The sequence below is a fragment of the Oncorhynchus tshawytscha genome, linkage group LG24 (assembly GCF_018296145.1).
Source record: "Oncorhynchus tshawytscha isolate Ot180627B linkage group LG24, Otsh_v2.0, whole genome shotgun sequence".
NCBI lineage: Eukaryota > Metazoa > Chordata > Actinopteri > Salmoniformes > Salmonidae > Oncorhynchus > Oncorhynchus tshawytscha.
This window is the reverse complement of record NC_056452.1, coordinates 16,300,486-16,323,599: the sequence shown is the minus strand read 5'-3', so window position 1 is coordinate 16,323,599 and position 23,114 is coordinate 16,300,486. Positions and strand designations below refer to the sequence as shown.

The following is a 23,114-nucleotide window of genomic DNA, read 5'->3' as shown; positions in this document are numbered from 1 at the left end:
ATGGAAACCACATGCTTGACTGTAGGCCTAAGTGGGTGTGCACGACACATGCGGGCGATGCGTGTGTGTATGAACGTTAGCGCGTGTGCACGACACGTACATGTGTGCGCAAACACTGCAGACTTTGTCAGCAGCAGCCTTGCCGCAACAGGTGAGATTCATGAAGTGTTAAGAATGTTCGCCTGTAACCCAACAATGGGACTCTGGGATTCCGGGGGCTGCTGCATACGCCTCTACCTAACACCCCACCCTCCTCGAAATCCTAAAACGTGAGCTTCTGATGTCTTGTAACACCAATACAACCCCCTTACGTCCTCCTCCCCCCATCGTTCAGGCAAAACACACCTTCTAAATGATCCCCCAGACACATTCAGCTTCCCCTTTTCTCTCTCGAATGACCAAGTATCTCCTCCTATAGGAGGATAGTAAATACATCTCACTGTCATTGACGGCAGCGTCAGTTACTCTTGAACAACAAAAAAATCTGAAGAGAACGATAGTTACCCCTATCCCTAATGTCACAGTAGGACACAGTTCACACTATACAAAGAGTACTGTTAGTGGCGTCCACTTACCACATCCATCAAATAGGCATATGACATTACTTCAAATGGTGAAACCCATCCGTAGGTATTACTGTACGTGCAGATGTCTAACATTCCCCACGAGGACCCAGTTAAATGAAGACGGAAAAGCAAACCATTCACCTTCAGTCCCACAGCCATCTCTGGCCATGGCCAAAATGGCCATTCTAATGCTTCCTATGCAAAACGGGCTCAATGTTTCAACCCCCACTGTCTTCACGATCCCTCCTAGTTGCTGACTCAAACGGTATTTGCTGAAAGCTTATGTACCACTCCACTGCAGCCATTAAGATGTATTACCCACCCAACATCTGTCCAACAATCCTCAGATCAATGTTCCGCCTATTTCCGCCTCTTTCCTAATTCGTTCACCAGCATTACACTGTGATTACACACTTCTGTCCCTTTCTCCCTCCCTCCCTCTCTCTCGCTCTCCCATTTACCCAGCTGGAGAGGAGAGGAAAGGGGGAGAGGAGAGGAGAGGTGCTCCAACAACAGCCAGTAACAAAAACACTGTCAGACCGGCATTATAACCAGGGTAGAGTTTAATTCCATTTCAACTCTGTGGAGCCATACCAACGACCACTTACTTAAACCTAAGGTTGAAACTTTCTCTCTGTAACAAATTCCACATCAGCCAATTAAAAATAGGTCAACTTGGCCACCAGGGGGATATTTTGAACCTCCAAAATCAAGGTCTAGGTCCTTCCGCTTGGTCTGTAACCAGTGAAGTGTGCCAATATACAGTATATTGCATGGTGAATCCTTGACTAGGCTACTAAAAGTTGGACAAAATTCCAAAGGCACGTTTTCACATACATACGTTTCGGATTATGCGTTTCACACACATCCATGTGCTTTTACAGAATACATATATAGGAGGTCTTCACAACATATTCACATCGTATATATAAAAATGAGCAAAAGAGCCTTTTGGTCTTGTCATGTACCCTCATTACTATGCAATCAGGTGGTGTACACTAAGGTGCTAAAGCTCCGAATCTTCAGTAACTGCGCATTCAAGTCGGGTGTGGTCCAAAAAGTGTTTGACCACGCCCAGCTACGTTAATGCTTTTAATTGGCTCGGAAATAATCACGCTTGTCAGCTGGTTGTGGTAGCCAGGTGGCTAATTGTACCATGTTATTCACGGAGAAAAGCTAACACCTAGCATATTCAATTCAAATTCAACTCATGAAGAGAAAAGTCCACGTAGGACACGAATGTCCAAATTCAACCACAACCTGCATTATAGTTCTAAACTGTCCTGTCTTAATGTTTACCACAGTTCCACCAGACACTATATCGAGACGCAAAGTGAAAGTCTTAAATTGCAATGCCGGTCAAAACAAAAACACTAGACAGGGAATTTGGATTTATGTATCCCTAGACACAGTGATCCCATAATATTCCCATATTCCAGTGTGGGAGTAGGGGGCGTGAGTCGGGCAGACACACAAGGCCCCGGCTCAGGGACACACCATGGAATGCTGGGAATGTGCCTCTTTGATTTCCTGCACTGGGCTGGTGGGAACAGTTACCGTTAATATCAGGACCCTGACTTTAACACCACACTGCAAACACACACGCCATTCTGGAAAGAGAGAGAGAGAGAGAGTGTGAGAGAGAGAGAGAGAGACAGAGAGATGGAGAGACAGAGAGATGGAGAGACAGAGAGACGGAGAGACAGAGAGAGAGAGAGAGAGAGAGAGAGAGAGACAGAGAGAGAGAGAGAGAGACAGAGAGAGAGAGAGAGACAGAGAGAGACAGAGAGACGGAGAGACAGAGAGACGGAGAGACAGAGAGAGAGACAGAGAGAGAGAGAGACAGATGGAGAGACAGAGACACATACATATTTTCACATTAGGATGAAGGCAGCATAAGACCCTATTTGGAAATACTTGGCATTCGATCAGTGGGAGTCGATACATCTTACTGTAGACTGGGCTATAAGTTATACTGCCTGAGTATGTGTGTGTGTATGTGTGTGTGTGTGTGTGTGTGTGTGTGTATGTGTGTGTACACATATGTTTATGTGCATCTGTGTGGAGGGCTGACCCCTCGCAGTGCGGAAGCGGATGGGAGGTCAGACAGACAACATTCAAATTAAAATATATTTTTGTCCCGCAGCTTAAGCTACTTGGAAACGGTTGTCTTATTGTTCGTCCGATGTGGCAGGGCTTGCAAACACACCAAGACAGTCGTGAAGAATGAAGAACCCCCCTTTGCTGCTATAATAGCCTCCACTCTTCTGGGAAGGCTTTCCACTAGATGTTGGAACATTGCTGCGCGGACTTGCTTCCATTCAAATCCAATTTTAATGGTCACATACACATTCCCAGATTCGCAGTGGTCTAAGGCACTGCATCTCAATGCAAGAGGCATCATTGCAGTCCCTGGTTCGAATCCAGGGTCCATTACATCCGGCCGTGATTGGGAGTACCATAAGGCGGAGCAAAATTGGCCCAGCATCGTCTGGTTTTGGCCCGGGTAGGCCGTCATTGTAAATAAGAATTTGTTCTTAACGGACTTACCTAGTTAAATAAATAAATATAAATGGTGAAGAGTAATTTATCACTCCAGAGAAGGTGATTCCACTGCTCTAGAGTCCAGCTTTACACTACACCAGCTGATGCTTGGCATTGTGCATGGTAATCTTAGGCTTGTGTACAGCTGCTCGGCCATGGAAACCCATTTCATGAAGCTCCTGACGAACAGATCTTGTGCTGATGTTGCTACGGTAGTGAGTGTTGCAACCGAGGACAGCCCTCGCGGTCCCGTTCTGTGAGCTTGTGTGTCCTACCACTTCGCGGCTGAGCCATTGTTGCTCCTTCACAAAAACCACACTTAGTTGACCAGGGCAGAAATTTGACAAACTGACTTGTCGGAAAGGTTGCATCCTATGACGGTGCCACGTTGAAAGTCATTGTGCTCTTCAGTAAGGCCATTCTACTGCCAATGTTTGTCTATAGAGATTGCATGGCTTTGTGCTCGATTTTATACACCTGTCAGCAATGGGTGTGGCTGAAATAGCCGAAACCACTAATTTGAAGGGGTGTCCACATCCTTTTGGCCATGTCGTGTAATGGGCCACGTGAGAATCTCTGGTAACTTAACCTATTTTTTGGCAGATTTTGATATTGCCTATAAGGTGCAGAATTGCTAGGACTATGGCTGCCAAGCAAGCTGCATCACATACAGTATGCCTAAAATAACATTTGCGGGACTGCGGTCGGGTTCGGGACCAATTCTTGCTGGAGCGGATGAAGAAATCAGCCCCGCGCAGACCTCTACATCCGTGTGCATGTATGTGTGCGTACAGTACACAGACATACCGCATATAGCTATAGGGGGCGAGAAGCAGCCAGTAAAACCTACCCGTATCCTGTTGTGTGTGGAGGTTAATGATATCCCCAGGCCTGTAGTTTGTTCTGTGTGACCGTTGGCCTCCGCCCTGTGAGAAATAAACAGACGATTGTTCAGAAGAGGGCGAGAAGGAGTGGAGGTACAGCACAGTGGGACGGGAGGGATACAAGCATATGGAAAACAAACAGTGCAAGGAAGGCAGTACACAGACGAATAGAGACAAGACTCTTACTCTCTTCTACTCTCTAACAAGACTATGTCCCGCATGCAGACATTAAACGTGTCTACTATAGGTTTCCCCCATATATTTACAGCACAACACAGCTCCAAACAACGGACACGACACAGCTCTCTCCATGGATCTCCCCTCTCCGTGCTTCTCTCCTGTAATAGCACCATGTTACTGTAGCTCCAAGCTCCAGAGGCAAGCATTAACACGCATGTTCTCAATCTCCCTACCACCTGTAGTACTCTGCTCTAATCTGCTGCTAATGTCCGCCATACCTGTTGCCTGCGGTCGTATCCGTGGCCCATGCAAAGCCTGCTTAATGGGGCCACAGACTGTGCTACGCAGAACAACAACGTGTTCGGAAATAGACATTCCTGCATGTTTGCTGAGGATTTACACCGGACTTTTCTGTTTCCGTCGACGCGGGCCAGCATCTGTGTCGCGGGCCCGGCATCTGTGTCGCGGGCCCGGCATCTGTGTCGCGGGCCCGGCATCTGTGTCTCAGGCCACTGGTACTTTTCAGCTGGCATTTACATAACAATGGCTAACCGTGAACTTCCAACACCTTCTCACAGAGCAACAATCTAGAACGATAAAGATGTCGTTGATAACACTAGAGCATACATTAACATAAAACCCTGGCGGCCCACTGGTGTGGGGGTAAGTCTTAAGGGAAAAGTAGCACAGCGAGCTAGCTGGCTGAGGCCTGGGATTTCAGATCTGGGCTCTTAGATATGGGGCTTAATCTGATTATGTAATCAGCTCTTGTGAAAACAGGACTCCTGTTGTTGTAGATCCCAGGCGTCGTTTGCATTACTGTTAATTAATTGGGCCAAAAAAAATGAAAGACATGGAACTCTGAGAGGAGGAAGGAGAGGGAAAAAAGAGAGAAGAAGAAGGAATGGGCACAGAGTGGAAACTGTTCCACGGTTCACCGGGAGGAGGAAGCTGTTAATGTCATTACGGTCCTATCCGAAGGGAAGCGCCGGGAGGAGGGCGTGTGTGTGTGCCTGTGTATGCGTATGAGTGTGTGTGTCTGTGCATGCATGCATGCCTGTTTGTGTGGGGGTGGGGGAATCCCTCCCTCATAGCAAGAACTGCTCCTGTGGAAATGGGATGGTGGGAGTGGGGTGTTGGAGGTAGGGGGGCGTCCTCTCGACATGCCTAATTTGTGCCTGATTAGACAGGGTCAGGGGTCGGGTGCTATGTTTGCTCAGAGGGCCTCATGGGCTTGTAGACAAAGACCTGGAGGGAGGGGGGTACTTTTGGGGTGGATGGTTGTTTGTGTATCTGTGTGGGTGGGTGTGGTTGGTGGTGGGGGGGTGGGTGGGTGTAGTTGAGGAATAGAGGTCAGACATGCCGTGAAAAAGGACTGCACCCAGCTCACTGAGAATAACTCCACCATGTGTTCATGACGAGGCGAGCAGCATATGAGAACAGGGTGAGAGAAGGCTAGGTTGAATTCCTCCACCCCTCTTGTCACAGGCAGTATGTGACAAGAGTCATCACTATCCACCAACATCAGTGGAGTTAAAAGACCAGATAGATGGAGGAATACAGGGACAGAGCAAAGTGAGAAGCAGGAAGAGCTGGAGGGCTGAGCACCCTATTGAGTCAAGGAGAGGAGGGCCTGTCTTCTGGTAAAAGACACAGGTTTCAAAGTCAAGTCTCGGGTGCTTTACTTTCAGAATGAGGTGGACAGTGCCAACACCACTGTTCTCACATCAGCCCTGTGAAAGGCCGCCTTTGTCAGACTGAAAGTCGTGAATTAGCTTGTGGGCTCTTCCCCTGCTGAGAGCTATCGAAAAAAAAACAACCAACGAAAAGAAAAAAGGCAGCACCTTGGGATTGACGGGAGGGAACAATTCACGCAATAAAAAGAGAGGTCCTATGATGCCCTCTGCTAGAGCTGAGTCGATCTGCTAAGAGGGGTTCGGCCATTAAAAGATACAATGAGAATGCTCTGCCTGTTAAGAAAACGATCAAAGTATCCTACTGCCAAAGGCACTCGCGGCCTGTAGCTACAGTTACAGTGCATCCGTGTTCTAAGCTGATAAGCTGAAGCTACAGGCTTATAACTCTATCCAACGTAGATAGGAATCTCCCTGCCGGCTGCTGTTTAGACTGACTTGTCAGGGATGAGCAGCTTCCGTATTGGATTGGAACAGTTACCTGCTCCCTCGCCATCTGACATCTGCAGCTGGGCGTATGTGTTTGGCTGTGCCGGGCACCGTGGGGTTCGTTAGTACAGTGACTCGCTCAAGCTGCGGATTCACGACGCCTGCCAAGTGTGCTTTCGCTGCTGCGGACTACTGAACACTGGGTACAGCTTCCTTGCCATACACGGCGATCGGCCCTTCCGTATTGACGCAGAACAACAGAAATACAGAGTATGTGTAGTGTCTGTATGGTGAGTGTGCGATTTGAGAATGTAGGTGCACTTGTGTGCTGGTAAACGCAAGAGCTTGTGTACGTGGAGACGCGTGTTATTCTTTTGATAATGTGGCAAACGATCGTATGCTCATGCAATTTTTGCACTCATATAGCAATATCATGTACATGTCCACGTTGTCCATCTGTAGAGACCTCGGTCTAATTAAGGCTAGGCCTGAGATACAGTGGCTTGCGAAAGTATTCGGCCCCCTTGAACTTTGCGACCTTTTGCCACATTTCAGGCTTCAAACATAAAGATATAAAACTGTATTTTTTTGTGAAGAATCAACAACAAGTGGGACACAATCATGAAGTGGAACGACATTTATTGGATATTTCAAACTTTTTTAACAAATCAAAAACTGAAAAATTGGGCGTGCAAAATTATTCAGCCCCTTTACTTTCAGTGCAGCAAACTCTCTCCAGAAGTTCAGTGAGGATCTCTGAATGATCCAATGTTGACCTAAATGACTAATGATGATAAATACAATCCACCTGTGTGTAATCAAGTCTCCGTGTAAATGCACCTGCACTGTGATAGTCTCAGAGGTCTTTTAAAAGCGCAGAGAGCATCATGAAGAACAAGGAACACACCAGGCAGGTCCGAGATACTGTTGTGAAGAAGTTTAAAGCCGGATTTGGATACAAAAAGATTTCCCAAGCTTTAAACATCCCACGGAGCACTGTGCAAGCGATAATATTGAAATGGAAGGAGTATCAGACCATTGCAAATCTACCAAGACCTGGCCGTCCCTCTAAACTTTCAGCTCATACAAGGAGAAGACTGATCAGAGATGCAGCCAAGAGGCCCATGATCACTCTGGATGAACTGCAGAGATCTACAGCTGAGGTGGGAGACTCTGTCCATAGGACAACAATCAGTCGTATATTGCACAAATCTGGCCTTTATGGAAGTGGCAAGAAGAAAGCCATTTCTTAAAGATATCCATAAAAAGTGTTTTTTAAAGTTTGCCACAAGCCAACTGGGAGACACACCAAACATGTGGAAGAAGGTGCTCTGGTCAGATGAAACCAAAATGGAACTTTTTGGCAACAATGCAAAACGTTATGTTTGGCGTAAAAGCATCACCCTGAACACACCATCCCCACTGTCAAACATGGTGGTGGCAGCATCATGGTTTGGGCCTGCTTTTCTTCAGCAGGGACAAGGAAGATGGTTAAAATTGATGGGAAGATGGATGGAGCCAAATACAGGACCATTCTGGAAGAAAACCTGATGGAGTCTGCAAAAGACCTGAGACTGGGACGGAGATTTGTCTTCCAACAAGACAAAACACAAAAATCCAAAACATAAAGCAAAATCTACAATGGAATGGTTCAAAAATAAACATATCCAGGTGTTAGAATGGCCAAGTCAAAGTCCAGACCTGAATCCAATCGAGAATCTGTGGAAAGAACTGAAAACTGCTGTTCACAAATGCTCTCCATCCAACCTCACTGAGCTCGAGCTGTTTTGCAAGGAGGAATGGGAAAAAATGTCAGTCTCTCGATGTGCAAAACTGATAGAGACATACCCCAAGCGACTTACAGCTGTAATCGCAGCAAAAGGTGGCGCTACAAAGTATTAACTTAAGGGGGCTGAATAATTTTGCACGCCCAATTTTTCAGTTTTTGATTTGTAAAAAAGTTTGAAATATCCAATAAATGTCGTTCCACTTCATGATTGTGTCCCACTTGTTGTTGATTCTTCACAAAAAAATACAGTTTTATATCTTTATGTTTGAAGCCTGAAATGTGGCAAAAGGTCGCAAAGTTCAAGGGGGCCGAATACTTTCGCAAGGCACTGTATACACTGAATAGACAAAACATTGAGAACACCTGCTCTCAACTCAATACTAGTAAGGTGTTCCTAATGTTTGGTAGACTCAGTGTGCAACAAACCTTTTGAAACGTAAACAATAACAACGTCCTCGTACCAAAGCATAAACGGATGCCATGGTAAACAATCAGGTTACACAGTATTGCAAAAAGGAGGTTATGTTTGTGTACCAGACGTTTGCTTCAGAGGTAGACCTGACGGCACTTCTTCAGAACAAACAGAAGAAATCATACTAGTTTCTATAGAGATGTAAATCTACTTTAGCTAATCTCCCTGCAGATGACAAGCAATGGAACATGGGGTGCACCACGGAAAGCTGACACCTGGTTCCTATCCCACTATTATGTGTCATGCATTTTCTTGATCATACTAATTTCCTAAACACAGCAGATGCCTCTGACGCACTGGTTCTATAGGCTGCAAATGGGTCCGTTGAAAAAAGGAGGACAACCATTAACAATGACCTAAGCTATAATGGGGCCAGCACTGACAACAGCATATATCAAACAAGGTCAACTGTACTCTGAGCTTCTTTCTGGCTCGAATCTGTGGTCTAGAAATAGAACTTGGTACTTTAATTTGAAACGGCTCTCGACTCGGCAATAATTCACAACTTCAAAAAAGGGCAAGACGACAAGATAAAGAGGGAGTTCAGGTCTCTCCGCGATAAGACATGTGGATGTGGAATCCTCCCAAGGCTACTCGTCAACACACATGAGAGTGGAGCCCAGGACAGGGGAGGAGTTGTGGGAGAGTACAGTAGGCCTCGGGATAAAAGCTAAGTACTCGACGACCTCGGCGTCATCGGAATCCAACCTCAATCGGTTCTGAGAAAAAGAACGTGGAGGGGGATGTCATCAGGGCGACTTCAAAAGGTTTGTGTCCTGTTCACCCTGACAGATCCTTACGATGACAATCTAGCTGACCTCAGACAAGCCTAGGGGCACGAGGTCGCGCCCTGCAACCTTTAGACTCATCATACTCTACACTGTAGGAAGCTGTTAAACGCTCCCTATGAAAACAGCGTACTTCTTTCAAAGTGATCTGTGGCCGCCCTCTCAATCGATTTCATTGAAGTCTAACACAAAGCAGACCTTTCGAAAATAGTAGGCCTTGATGCATAGTCTGTGCACGACATGATCTCGAATCTGAGGAAAGAGGCCCTCCCTGCTCGCGTGAACGCGATAGCAACAGTAACTCTGCTTCCTTTCCAAGCAGCTCACTCTCCACGCATAGCAATCAATCACAAGTGCAACCCAAGCTGCAGTTTAACAGACAGTCTTTACCTTTTAACATTTCCAAGAGAGTGCCTCTGCAGGTTACGAGATTCCTGGTTACAAGACGGCTATACTTTTTGTGGGGATTCGTTTCCCCCCTCGCTACTGACTAAGGAAGGTGTTGGGTTGTGGGGAAAAACATCACACCCCTGCCAAGAGGATAACATCGTATCGCATGAGCATAAGGTACAAGGTGTGTCTGTTTCAACTGAAAACACCTTGGGGCTAGACTCGGTGGGCCCCAAGTTCTCCCCGCCTGAAAAGGCCCCTTCTCTGGTGGCAAGGCTTTGATGTTGTGAAGGTAATTCACTGGCCTGTCACATGGTTCAGTGACTGATGGTTGGGATTGAGGAGATCAGATCCTGCCTCGAGGGATATGCCCCTTGCATGCAGGGCTTGAGACGGAGCTGTACAGGGCCAAACATATTAAGATATCTAGCAGCAGGGTGACTGGAAATTGCATATGCTGCGATGGACCAATTATGGCGAGTGACCAATGTTCCCTAAAAAAAAATTCTGGCACTGAGCAAATTTCAGGTCTGCTGAGCGGCAACTTGAACATGGTGAAAATTCTGTGCAACTTCCGGCGCATGTTTACTGTGAACACTGAGGCTGTACCCGCTTGAAGTTACAGTTTTAACACAGTGGCCAAGTAGGCTACGGTGGCTTTTTTGATCATAACGTAGGCCTGCCAGAGTGGCCTACTATAAAAACAATGGAGAAAATGCATCCCATAACATTTTAATAACATGGAAATAGCTGTTCTATCATTCAGCCTACCGTAGCAGCCAATGTGTTTAATGTTCTGTAGCCCTACATTCCATGAGACTTTTGAAAGAAAAAAAACATGTAGGACTTGACATTAACCTGTTTATCCACTTGTCCTTCAGACAAGGAGGTGACTGAAAATGTTGTTCTTTGATGAAAAAAAAAAGTTCAAAATATATATATATATATATATTATTCCTATACCATTATTACAGAGAATCAGACAAATTAGGCTACCCTCTGCCTATAGGCTACTTGGTTTATTCAAGACCGTCTCAAAATACAACACTGCCCCTTTAAGAGATAAAAAAAGCTATTTACCTGACTTGCTTTTCAAAGATGGCTAGAAATGTACACATTCTGTGCTCTTGTTGGAATCAAATCACTCCACCATTGTTTACTAGAAATGAGCTATAACTGGGCTAATAACTCACTAACTAGCAAACAATATGAACAAATGTGCACAGGTGGCTACATGCAGCTCTCGCTTTGACCTCAAAACAAGCATCTACTCACGACCGCTCAGGCAATCCAGTTCAAAGTGAATGGCACAGATCGATATATGGCAATGGCCATTTGCATTTGGGCCTACAGCAGCTCTGATTGGTTATGACGCACCGTTCTGTCTAGAGTACGGGCCTGAGTCATACATGTCAATGCAATAGAATCCTACTCCAATATGTGCTGCCAACAAGAAAATCTGTTGCAGTTAGTTTTCCATATACTGTATGTTAGATTGAAAGTGGTTAATATTGCATTGATTCGAGCACAATTCCCACAACAGATCAAAACGTAGTGTTGACTAAAGGGGAAATCTCTAGAAAGTTTAGTAAAGTTCAATCTCGTGCTTCTCTGCGCGGGCTGATACTTAATCTGCACGGCAGTCCGAGGGGAGCTGTGCGCACCTTAGAGGGAACATTGCTAGTGACTACTTGTGCAAGTGCGGTAACCAGGAATCATAAGCAGACATCAAGGGTTGTTGATCAATTTCAAGCAGTTAACTTTAACTACCTTTTTCCTGAACTCATAAGTGAAGTACTGATCAGCAGAGATACCATTTTTTAAATGGGCGGCACTTGTTTTGATCCAGCTCATGGGTCCAGGAAGCACGTATTTGATCCAGCTCATGGGTCCAGGAAGCACGTATTTGATCCAGCTCATGGGTCCAGGAAGCACGTATTTGATCCAGCTCATGGGTCCAGGAAGCACGTATTTGATCCAGCTCATGGGTCCAGGAAGCACGTATTTGATCCAGCTCATGGGTCCAGGAAGCACATATTTGATCCAGCTCATGGGTCCAGGAAGCACGTATTTGATCCAGCTCATGGGTCCAGGAAGCACGTATTTGATCCAGCTCATGGGTCCAGGAAGCACGTATTTGATCCAGTTCATGGGTCCAGGAAGCATATATTTGATCCAGCTCATGGGTCAAGGGAGCTTGTATATGATACAGCTCATGGGTCAAGGGAGCTTGTATTTGATCCAGCTCATGGGTCCAGGAAGCACGTATTTGATCCAGCTCATGGGTCCAGGAAGCACGTATTTGATCCAGTTCATGGGTCCAGGAAGCACGTATTTGATCCAGTTCATGGGTCCAGGAAGCACATATTTGATCCAGCTCATGGGTCAAGGGAGCTTGTATATGATACAGCTCATGGGTCCAGGGAGCTTGTATTTGATACAGCTCATGGGTCCAGGAAGCACGTATTTGATCCAGCTCATGGGTCCAGGAAGCACGTATTTGATCCAGCTCATGGGTCAAGGGAGCTTGTATATGATACAGCTCATGGGTCAAGGGAGCTTGTATTTGATACAGCTCATGGGTCCAGGAAGCACGTATTTGATCCAGCTCATGGGTCAAGGGAGCTTGTATTTGATCCAGCTCATGGGTCAAGGGAGCTTGTATTTGATACAGCTCATGGGTCAAGGGAGCTTGTATATGATACAGCTCATGGGTCAAGGGAGCTTGTATTTGATACAGCTCATGGGTCAAGGGAGCTTGTATATGATACAGCTCATGGGTCAAGGGAGCACGTATTTGATACAGCTCATGGGTCAAGGGAGCTTGTATTTGATACAGCTCATGGGTCAAGGGAGCTTGTATATGATACAGCTCATGGGTCAAGGGAGCTTGTATTTGATACAGCTCATGGGTCAAGGGAGCTTGTATTTGATACAGCTCATGGGTCAAGGGAGCTTGTATTTGATACAGCTCATGGGTCAAGGGAGCTTGTATATGATACAGCTCATGGGTCAAGGGAGCTTGTATTTGATACAGCTCATGGGTCAAGGGAGCTTGTATATGATACAGCTCATGGGTCAAGGGAGCTTGTATTTGATACAGCTCATGGGTCCAGGGAGCTTGTATTTGATCCAGCTCATGGGTCAAGGGAGCTTGTATTTGATCCAGCTCATGGGTCAAGGGAGCTTGTATATGATACAGCTCATGGGTCCAGGGAGCTTGTATTTGATACAGCTCATGGGTCCAGGAAGCACGTATTTGATCCAGCTCATGGGTCAAGGGAGCATGTATATGATACAGCTCATGAGTCAAGGGAGCTTGTATTTGATCCAGCTCATGGGTCCAGGAAGCACGTATTTGATCCAGCTCATGGGTCAAGGGAGCTTGTATATGATACAGCTCATGAGTCAAGGGAGCTTGTATTTGATACAGCTCATGGGTCAAGGGAGCTTGTATTGTTTGATTAGATATGCACTTTGAAGCTCTTGGGAGCTTTGGCAGTTCCGGAATCCTTGGGACGTCCCTAGGCTAAACCCTAACCCTTAATCCCTAGCCTTACCCTAACCATTTTAAAGTTCGACTTCAATTGGGTAGGGAGGAGGGACATTCCAAGGACCCTGGATAGTAAGGACCAATCAGCTAAGGAGAATGACATGTGCATCCTTAATAGAGCCTGTGGCATTGGCCTTGGAGTGTTATCATGGTCACTGGACTGGTTATGTGGAGCCCCCCCTGTTCCCATGTTGTTGAACTCTGACCTCCATTATCACGTAAAAACTAACACACTAACCATTCACTAACTTCATACTTCCCTTGAGACAATTGAGAAGGCAAAATGGCAAAGAAAGTTGCTTTTTGTCTAATCCCAGTCAAACAGTGAGTAGGTTAGGTTATGAATGGGATATGTTATCAGGAAACAATGACAATGCTCTGTTTTCATACCAGCAGTCTGGGGGGCGAATGGCTCCCCTGCAAGAGTAGGCAGGGCAGCGATGGCGGGTAAGCATCCATCGTCAGTAAGACACTAAGTGCCTCTGTAAATGAATAAAAATAGGGGGTCTCTGTTTTTTGTTTCTGTGTGCAGCTTCAGGGGGTTGAGAGGGGACTGGGGAGCCAGGCCATCTTTCAGTATTATGAAATGTAATGTATTGTATTGATCTTTGTTATATATCCCAAAAACCAGCGAAGTATAAAACTAAATAAATAATAATAGGCCTAATGAAACAAATATAGATGTATAGTCCAATGAATATAAAATAAAGATATTAATGCCACAAAACAAGATATGATGCAAACAAGTGTATCTCATGAAAGAGAAACAAAACCAGTTGTATGGTTTTAAAGCTAATCTAAAGAAAGTATCGTGGCATCTGTACATCTGGCATCAATAGAGATTCAGGCTATTAACACACATTGATGCAATTCTAGCAGTTATCTGATCTAATACATGCCTTAAAAGGAACTGTTTCAAAATGAAGCCATGGCGTTACGATCACCATGTCCGGCATATCAGATGGTCACTCTTACGCTTGCATGACTAACACGTGCAAAACTCTCTATATTCCATCATCTACAGCTACAAGCCATTGTGGCTAGAGGACAAAAGCACACACACGTGCCCATCTGTGACCTACAGCCCATCTGTGACCTACAGCCCATCTGTGACCTACAGCCCATCTGTGTGTCCAAACTAGACAGAGAAAGAATTAAAAAACACAACATGCTCATGGTGTCATTCCAAGGGCGGCCGTTTAGAGCCACTGAAAGACTCCATTCACATTGTATAACACACAGCACTCAGAGGGAGAGAGAAACGAGAGACAGACAGAGAGAGAAACGACAGACAGACAGAGACAGAAAGAGAGAGAAACGAGAGACAGACAGAGAGAGAAACGAGAGACAGAGAGAGAAACGAGAGACAGAGAGAGAGAAACGAGAGACAGACAGAGAGAGAAACGACAGACAGACAGAGACAGAGACAGAAAGAGAGAGAAACGAGAGACAGACAGAGAGAGAAACGAGAGACAGAGAGAGAAACGAGACAGACAGAGAGAGAAACGAGAGACAGACAGAGAGAGAAACGAGAGACAGAGAGAGAGAAATGAGACAGAGAACGAGAAACGAGAGAGACAGACAGACAGAGAGAGAGAGAAACGAGACAGACAAACAGAGAGAGAGAGAAACGAGAGACAGACATACAGAGACAGACAGACAGAGAGAGAGAAACGAGAGACAGACAGAGAGAGAGAAATGAGAGACAGACAGACAGAGAGAGAAACGAGAGAGACAGAGAAAGAGAAACGAGAGACAGACAGAGAGAAACGACAGACAGACAGACAGATAAAGACAAGGCCAAGTTGATGAGCAGCTGCACAACTGTGCAGCTCGCAGAGAGAGGCAGATGAAAGGGAGGAGGGAAAGACAATTCAGACGGCTTGTCAAAACTCAAATGTATTGCCGGTCAAGCAGCGAACAGCAGTGGCCTGGAGTTAATTTGCATGGAAGATGGGTCGGGAAGGAGGGAAAGAGCGAGGGAGCGGCTATTGGGCCGGTGTGTTTAAATGCAGTAATTGTGAGCATGACAGAGGGAGGGGGGAAATATCTGGGCTGGGAATAACAGGTTCTTAGCACACTGAACACATTATGCTTAAGCTCATAGAAGAGCGAATGTGATGGAGAGAAACACATCCCTTGAATGAAAATGATATGGAATCGCTTTCCTTTATAAGGGTTCGGGCCTAACTCACACTCATGACTGGATGGACCCTGGGTGTTGTTGGTCCATGTCAAATCATCGGTGAAGTTCAACTTCGACGCACACTTATTACTGTTGGATAAATAAACCAATGAGATCATCTGAACTGGACACATGTCAAAGGAACCCTCTGGTTTCTAGTAACATCATGTCCCATCTAAGCCGCTCTTACCAGTAAGGTCAGGTCCCATACATGGGACAATGCTGTAGGCCCTACTATCCCTGTGCTGTCTTGTTAGGACCCTTGTATTGGGGTAGGCAGACTGCCTCCATGACTACCTCTGTGTCTTCCCTAGTATTCACCACTGTGCCCCCTACGTCCAATCACAGCTTGGTGTGAGGCGTACTGTATGGTAAGCCCCCTGTAACATTCCTGTTGTGGCTACAGTAGAACACGCATATGAAGGCCCACACACTACCCTGTCCCGTGTCCATCCCGCGTCTCTCTTTCAACATGGTGCGGTAGTCGCTACTGACGTCCCCTGTCCATCCCGCGTGTCTCTTTCAACATGGTGCGGTAGTCGCTACTGACGTCCCCTGTCCATCCCGCGTGTCTCTTTCAACATGGTGCGGTAGTCGCTACTGACGTCCCCTGTCCATCCCGCGTGTCTCTTTCAACATGGTGCGGTAGTCGCTACTGACGTCCCCTGTCCATCCCGCGTGTCTCTTTCAACATGGTGCGGTAGTCGCTACTGACGTCCCCTGTCCATCCCGCGTGTCTCTTTCAACATGGTGCGGTAGTCGCTACTGACGTCCCCTGTCCATCCCGCGTGTCTCTTTCAACATGGTGCGGTAGTCGCTACTGACGTCCCCTGTCCATCCCGCGTGTCTCTTTCAAAATGGTGCGGTAGTCGCTACTGACGTCCCCTGTCCATCCCGCGTGTCTCTTTCAACATGGTGCGGTAGTCGCTACTGACGTCCCCTGTCCATCCCACGTGTCTCTTTCAACATGGTTCTGTTACCAACACCTCAGTTACATTTGTAGTAAGATTTAAATCTTAAATCAAATTTGCAAGGTTGATATTTAGTCAGTGGATCCCCAAATTTGCAAGCTAAGGCAGAGAGTGTTTCTTTACCTAATTTAGAGCTCATCAGATGAAGGCCCGTGCATTCTGGAAGAGGAGCAACGGGTGCCTGGCAACAACTTGTGGTGTGACACAGCATCCATTCACACTGTTAAAGACCAGAGAACAGGGCCAAGGAGCTAGCGTCGGGTGCTGAGCGCCATTAGCACCCATCCTGACACATTCATCGGCTGCTTAGCGGAGGTGACTCATGCGATTCGGGGATTACTCCGTGCAGGACAGGAAAATCAAAGGGGCCGTATGAAGTCGGTGTTGGAAAGAAGAGAGGAAAGGAGGGCTATCAAAGGGGGAAAGAAGGGAACGAAAAGGGGAGCGAGCCGTGGAGGCAGAGCTAATAACACTCTTCCATAATTAAAGAAGACAGCTCCTTTGTGCTTCCATGTCATTAAAACAAGCTCCCACACTGCAGGTAAGATGGGCCTTCCGAGTTCACAGTCGAAGCGTAAAAGCTGGGAGACAAGTCAGAATACCACAACTTTGATTCCGCTGCATATGAATATTTCAAGGCTCAAAGTCCCATTCATTCCACTGAAGGACTTAGTTTGAAACGAGATGAAAATGAGCTCATGCATCAAAGTTCTGTCGTTCATTTACTGTACATGCAAGGTCATATCAATACACAGGTATCAACAGCCCAAACAGGCCATAATATGTCAAAGTACTATTAATAGAGTTAGCATCAGAAACAGCACAACAGCTTTGTTGGAATCGATTTGTCGTCTATTTATACGATAGGGCTGGGAATTGACAGGGACCTCATATTATCATGATACTTAAGTGCCGATACGATATGTATTGCGATTCTCACGATTCTATACGTTTCGAGATTCGATACTGCGATTTTATTCTGATTTGATGTTCCAAACATATTGCCGACTAGATGTCTGCCGAAGAGAGACAAGAGAGAGCATGAGAAAATGTGTTTCATCAGTCGTGAAAATAAAAGAGATGAAAACATGTTGGCTCACTATTTCAAAAGAAGATGGAGTACAAGCAAAAGGATCAAAATCAAATCAAATGTTATTTGTCAGATGCGCGGAATACAACAGTTGTAGAATTCACCGGGAAATGCTTAGTACTGAGCCCTTTCCCAACAACGGGGTTAAAAAGTATGAATATTTCCCCCCAAAATGTTAATAACATTAACACAATAAATAACAATAACAAGGCTATAAACCAGGAGTACCGGTACCGAGTCAATGTGCAGGGGGGAGGAGGTAGTTGGGGGGTATATACAGAGCCTTCAGAAAGTATTCCTACCCCTTGACTTATTTCACATTTTGTTGTGTCCAGTGAGTGTACATAGTCAGTGAAAAAGTCTCAATACAATAGTCCGGGGAACCGTTTGATTAACTGTTCAGCAGTCTTATAGTTTGGGGGTAGAAGCTGTTCAGGTGCCTTTTGGTCCGTGACTTGGCGCTCCGGTACTGCTTGCCGTGCGGTAGCAGAGTGAACGGTCTATGGCTTGGGTGGCTGGGGTCTCTGACAATTTTCCAGGCCTTCCTCAGACACCGCCTGGTATAGAGTGGCGCAGTGGTCTAAGCCACTGCATCTCAGTGCTAGAGGCGTCACTACAGACCCTGGCTGTATCATAAACGGGCCGTGATTGGGAGACTCATAGGGCGGCGCACAATTGGCCCAACGTCATCCGGGTCGGGTTAAGGTTTGGCCGGGGTAGGCCGTCATTGTCAATAAGAATTTGTTCTTAACTGAGTTGCCTAGTTAAATAAAGGTTAAATAAAATACATTAAAAAATTGAATAAATAGAGGTCCTGGATGGCAGGGAGCTGGGCCCAGGTGATTTACTGGGCCATCCGCTCCACCCTCTGTAGCGCCATGTGATCAAGGGCGTTGCAGTTGCCATACCAAGCGGTGTTGCAGCCAGTTGAGATGCTCTCAATGGTGCAGCTCTATAACTTTTTGAGGATCTGAGAGCAATGCCAAATCTTTTCAACCTCGTGATGGGGAAGAGGTGCTGTCGCCCCTTCTTCACGACTGTGTTGGTGTGAGAGGACCAAGGCATAAAATTAACACCCACCACTCGCCAAATGTAAGTATTTAAGTGTTGGCCAGTAAGAATGTATATTTCACCAGACACGTTGACGGATGGTCAATTTGCCGGGCTCTACAGCGCAAGCATTACATTCACAAATAAAAATAGTCAAAAGTCAAGTATGACCACAAAATGCTGCTGTAGCTGTATCAAAGTATTTCTGCTGTTTTGTTTCATAGATGCTATTCGCACAAAGAAATCCAAATCCTATATCCCACCTCAAGCAGCAACACTGCCTGACAGGAGAGCTGTGCGCTCCAAGTGAAGTGCTGAAAGATTCATTTTTGGAGGCTCTGCGCACAGACATAAAAGTTGGTGTAATTTACTCAAAAGTCTTGTCCTCGTGTTTGTTGGCTATTTACATAGTTTTGTTCAGAAGCTCAGTTGTTTTTCAACGTTAGTTTGAGTTTGCTGCTTTAACTGATAGCAAAGAGACGCCCTAGTTAGATCCCAAATCTCACACAGACACAGTGACACAACTTGAGTGGCCCCATTACCATGGTAACCCCTGCCCTTAAAGGGCCAGCTGAACATTCTGCCTCATCTGATATTTTGGTAAAAAGACTCGGGTCACAAAATGTTTTATTAAATTGAACAATATACCACATTACTTCTTACTAATACATGTATTGTTTTAGAAACATTACAAAGCATGGTCATCAGTATGTTTTTTTTTTTTTTTTTTAACGTAAGTATGGCCAAAAATATTTTGGCTGATAAAAAAAATTGTGGACCAAAAATACAATTTTAGGCCCTGGAGAGGACCATGTTCATTCCTTGGTGATGTGGGCACAGAGGAACTTAAATCTCTCGACGCGCCCCACTATATCTCTGTTGATGTGTATGGGGGTGTGCCCTCTGTTTGGGGTGTGTGCCCTCTGTGTGCCCTCGTCCCTCTGTTTCCCGTAGTCCACGATCATCTCCTTTGTCTTTCTGACATTGAGGGAGAGGTTGTTGTCCTGGCACCACACTGTCAGGTCTCTGACCTCCTCCCTTTAAGCTGTATCATCGTCGTCGGTGATCAGGCCTAACACTGTTGTGTCGTCAGCAAACTTGATGATGGTTTTGGAGTTGAGCGTGGCCACACAGTCATGGGTGAACAGAGAGTACGGGAGGGGACTAAGCACACACCCCTGAGGGGCCTCTGTGTTGAGGGTCAGATGGGTTGTTTACCAACCCTCACCACCTTGGGGCAGCCCATCAGAAAGTCCAGGATCCAGTTGCTGAGGGAGGTGTTCAGTTCCAGGGCCCAGAGCTTGGTGATGAGCTTGGAGAGGACTATGGCATTGAATGCTGAGCTGTAGTCAATGAAAAGCATTCTCACATTGGTATTCATCTTGTCCAGGTGGGAGAGAGCATTGTGGAGTGCAAAGTTATTTCTTCATCTGTGGATCTGATGGGGTGGTATGCGAATTGGAGTGTGTCCAGTGTATCTGGGATGATGGTGTTGATGTGTGTCATGACCAGCCAAAGCATTTCGTGGTTTCAGATGTGAGTGCTACAGGATGATAGTTGTTTGGACAGGTTATCTAAGAGTTCTGAGGAACAGGGACAATGATGGTCTGCTTGAAACATGTTGGGATTACAGACTGGGACAAGGAGATGTTGAAAATGTCTGTGAAGACACTTGCCAGCTGGTCTGTGCATGTTCTGAGAACGCGCCCTGGTATTCTGTCTGGCCCGGAGGCATTTCGAGTGTTAACCTGTTTAAAAGTCTTACATCGGCCATGGAGCTGTGAGTAATAACTACAGCCGGCTGACGCTACCTAGTGTATTTTTTTACAAATCGATACTTGGAGTCATAAAAATCATCTAAAATAATATTGCGATATGTAACTGTATCAATTTTTGCCTGCATCACTATTATACTAACACCCACACCCAACACATATGCAACACATTGACAGCCAATGACTCCCTGGAGAGATCACGCTTGTCAAGACCATCAGGTTCTACTGATGTCCCGTTGAAAAACATTGATTGGCCTGGGGCTGGGCGGTATACCATATTTTACGATATACCTGTATTGATGCACTGACCAGTTTGGGTTTTTACTTTACCTTCTATAACGCTATTTGAATGTTTGGGTTGTAAAGTACATTTTTTGAGTTTACATCCTCTCGGTCTCGGTCACACACTCTCTCTCTCTCCATACCGCTTTCCACACAGACCTAGCTATGCCCCCCCACACTCAAGGAGCGCATTTGTTGATCCTCTATGACGAGACACTTGCGTTCAGTCTCTGCATGGTCAATGCAGCACATGAAACAATGTTGATGACAACAATGCCATTTTCACTTTGCTTCTCAATATAAATCCACTAGCGTTCTATAATTACACTATTCGTTTGTGTTTCTTACATCTGCAAACAGCTAGTTTTTACTTTCTTAGTAATTGGGTCTAACTCTTGTTAGCTGTTAATCACTAATGCTAATCACTAGCTAGCTAATGAATGTAATGTATGAGTCAGAGCAAACGTATTTAGCTATACAGCCTGATAATACAAGTGATGTTGTGGACCTACAGTACATCTGCCTGTTTTTTTGTGCAAAAGTATCTTCTAAATCAAAGAGGAATACAAGAAGCAAGAATATGTTAGCTACATGAAAGTATCTAAGAGAAAACATTCAATGAAGCCAAAGTTTAGGAAACACTTGTCAGCATTTTGGTTCCTACCCTTTCACAATACTTAAAAAAAAATGTTTTTACTTGTCGTCATGTCAAACACTGTATTCAAAGTGCCCCCTATTATAGTTTAACTGTAGAATTAGAATAATACATTTTATTTCCATGATTCCAACAGTTCACCAAAGTGTTTTGCTCTAAATCACAAGTCAAATCGCAATTGCAACATTTGGTTAAAAATAAGGGCCAGATTTTGTCCATATCGTGGAGCCCTACGTGGCAATGTGGAAATGATCTCAAATTAGTGGAGGAAATGCAGAAATTGGTGAAAATGTAATTTAAATGTATAAAACAAACAGAATGGAGAAAGACACATTGAAATCACTTAGAATTTGTGTTGCCACCCCAGAATCCCTCACTACTCATAAAGCAAATGTACAACTTTTATTATTATTATTATTATTATTATTAAACATAAAATAACATCATACCATTTAATCATTAAAATACCGTGATGAAATATTTTGGCCATATCGCCCAGCTCTAGATTGGCCCAATTAAAACAACAGTAACGTAAGTAACTGTAACCTCTAGGGACGGGCTTAGGGTCAAGTTATCCACTGGTTGTCATATATACTGTTGCCAATCAAATCAAATCAAATCAAATTTTATTTGTCACATACACATGGTTAGCAGATGTTAATGCGAGTGTAGCGAAATGCTTGTGCTTCTAGTTCCGACAATGCAGTAATAACGAACAAGTAATCTAACTAACAATTCCAAAAAAACTACTGTCTTATACACAGTGTAAGGGGATAAAGAATATGTACATAAGGATATATGAATGAGTGATGGTACAGAGCAGCATAGGCAAGATACAGTAGATGATATCGAGTACAGTATATACATATGAGATAAGTATGTAAACCAAGTGGCATAGTTAAAGTGGCTAGTGATACATGTATTACATAAGGATGCAGTCGATGATATAGAGTACAGTATCAACGTATGCATATGAGATGAACAATGTAGGGTAAGTAACATTATATAAGGTAGCATTGTTTAAAGTGGCTAGTGATATATTTACATCATTTCCCATCAATTCCCATGATTAAAGTGGCTGGAGTAGAGTCAGTGTCATTGACAGTGTGTTGGCAGTAGCCACTCAATGTTAGTGGTGGCTGTTTAACAGTCTGATGGCCTTGAGATAGAAGCTGTTTTTCAGTCTCTCGGTCCCAGCTTTGATGCACCTGTACTGACCTCGCCTTCTGGATGACAGCGGGGTGAACAGGCAGTGGCTCGGGTGGTTGATGTCCTTGATGATCTTTATGGCCTTCCTGTAGCATCGGGTGGTGTAGGTGTCCTGGAGGGCAGGTAGTTTGCCCCCGGTGATGCGTTGTGCAGACCTCACTACCCTCTGAAGAGCCTTACGGTTGAGGGCGGTGCAGTTGCCATACCAGGCGGTGATACAGCCCGCCAGGATGCTCTCGATTGTGCATCTGTAGAAGTTTGTGAGTGCTTTTGGTGACAAGCCGAATTTCTTCAGCCTCCTGAGGTTGAAGAGGCGCTGCTGCGCCTTCCTCACGATGCTGTCTGTGTGAGTGGACCAATTCAGTTTGTCTGTGATGTGTATGCCGAGGAACTTAAAACTTGCTACCCTCTCCACTACTGTTCCATCGATGTGGATGGGGGGGTGTTCCCTCTGCTGTTTCCTGAAGTCCACAATCATCTCCTTAGTTTTGTTGAGTGTGAGGTTATTTTCCTGACACCACACTCCGAGGGCCCTCACCTCCTCCCTGTAGGCCGTCTCGTCGTTGTTGGTAATCAAGCCTACCACTGTTGTGTCGTCCGCAAACTTG

The 23,114-nt window shown here is 45.4% G+C and overlaps 1 protein-coding gene across 2 annotated transcripts in view; it reads right to left on the bottom strand.

Annotated features, from left to right (window-relative positions):
• The window catches only part of LOC112223551 (thyroid hormone receptor alpha), a 162,563-nt gene that overhangs the window by 79,054 nt on the left and 60,395 nt on the right, over positions 1-23,114 (bottom strand). For both annotated transcript variants that reach the window (XM_024386627.2, XM_024386628.2), the window contains one exon: positions 3,961-4,036. The gene's annotated coding sequence lies outside the window, so the exon portion shown is untranslated. The remainder of the gene's footprint in view (positions 1-3,960; positions 4,037-23,114) is intronic.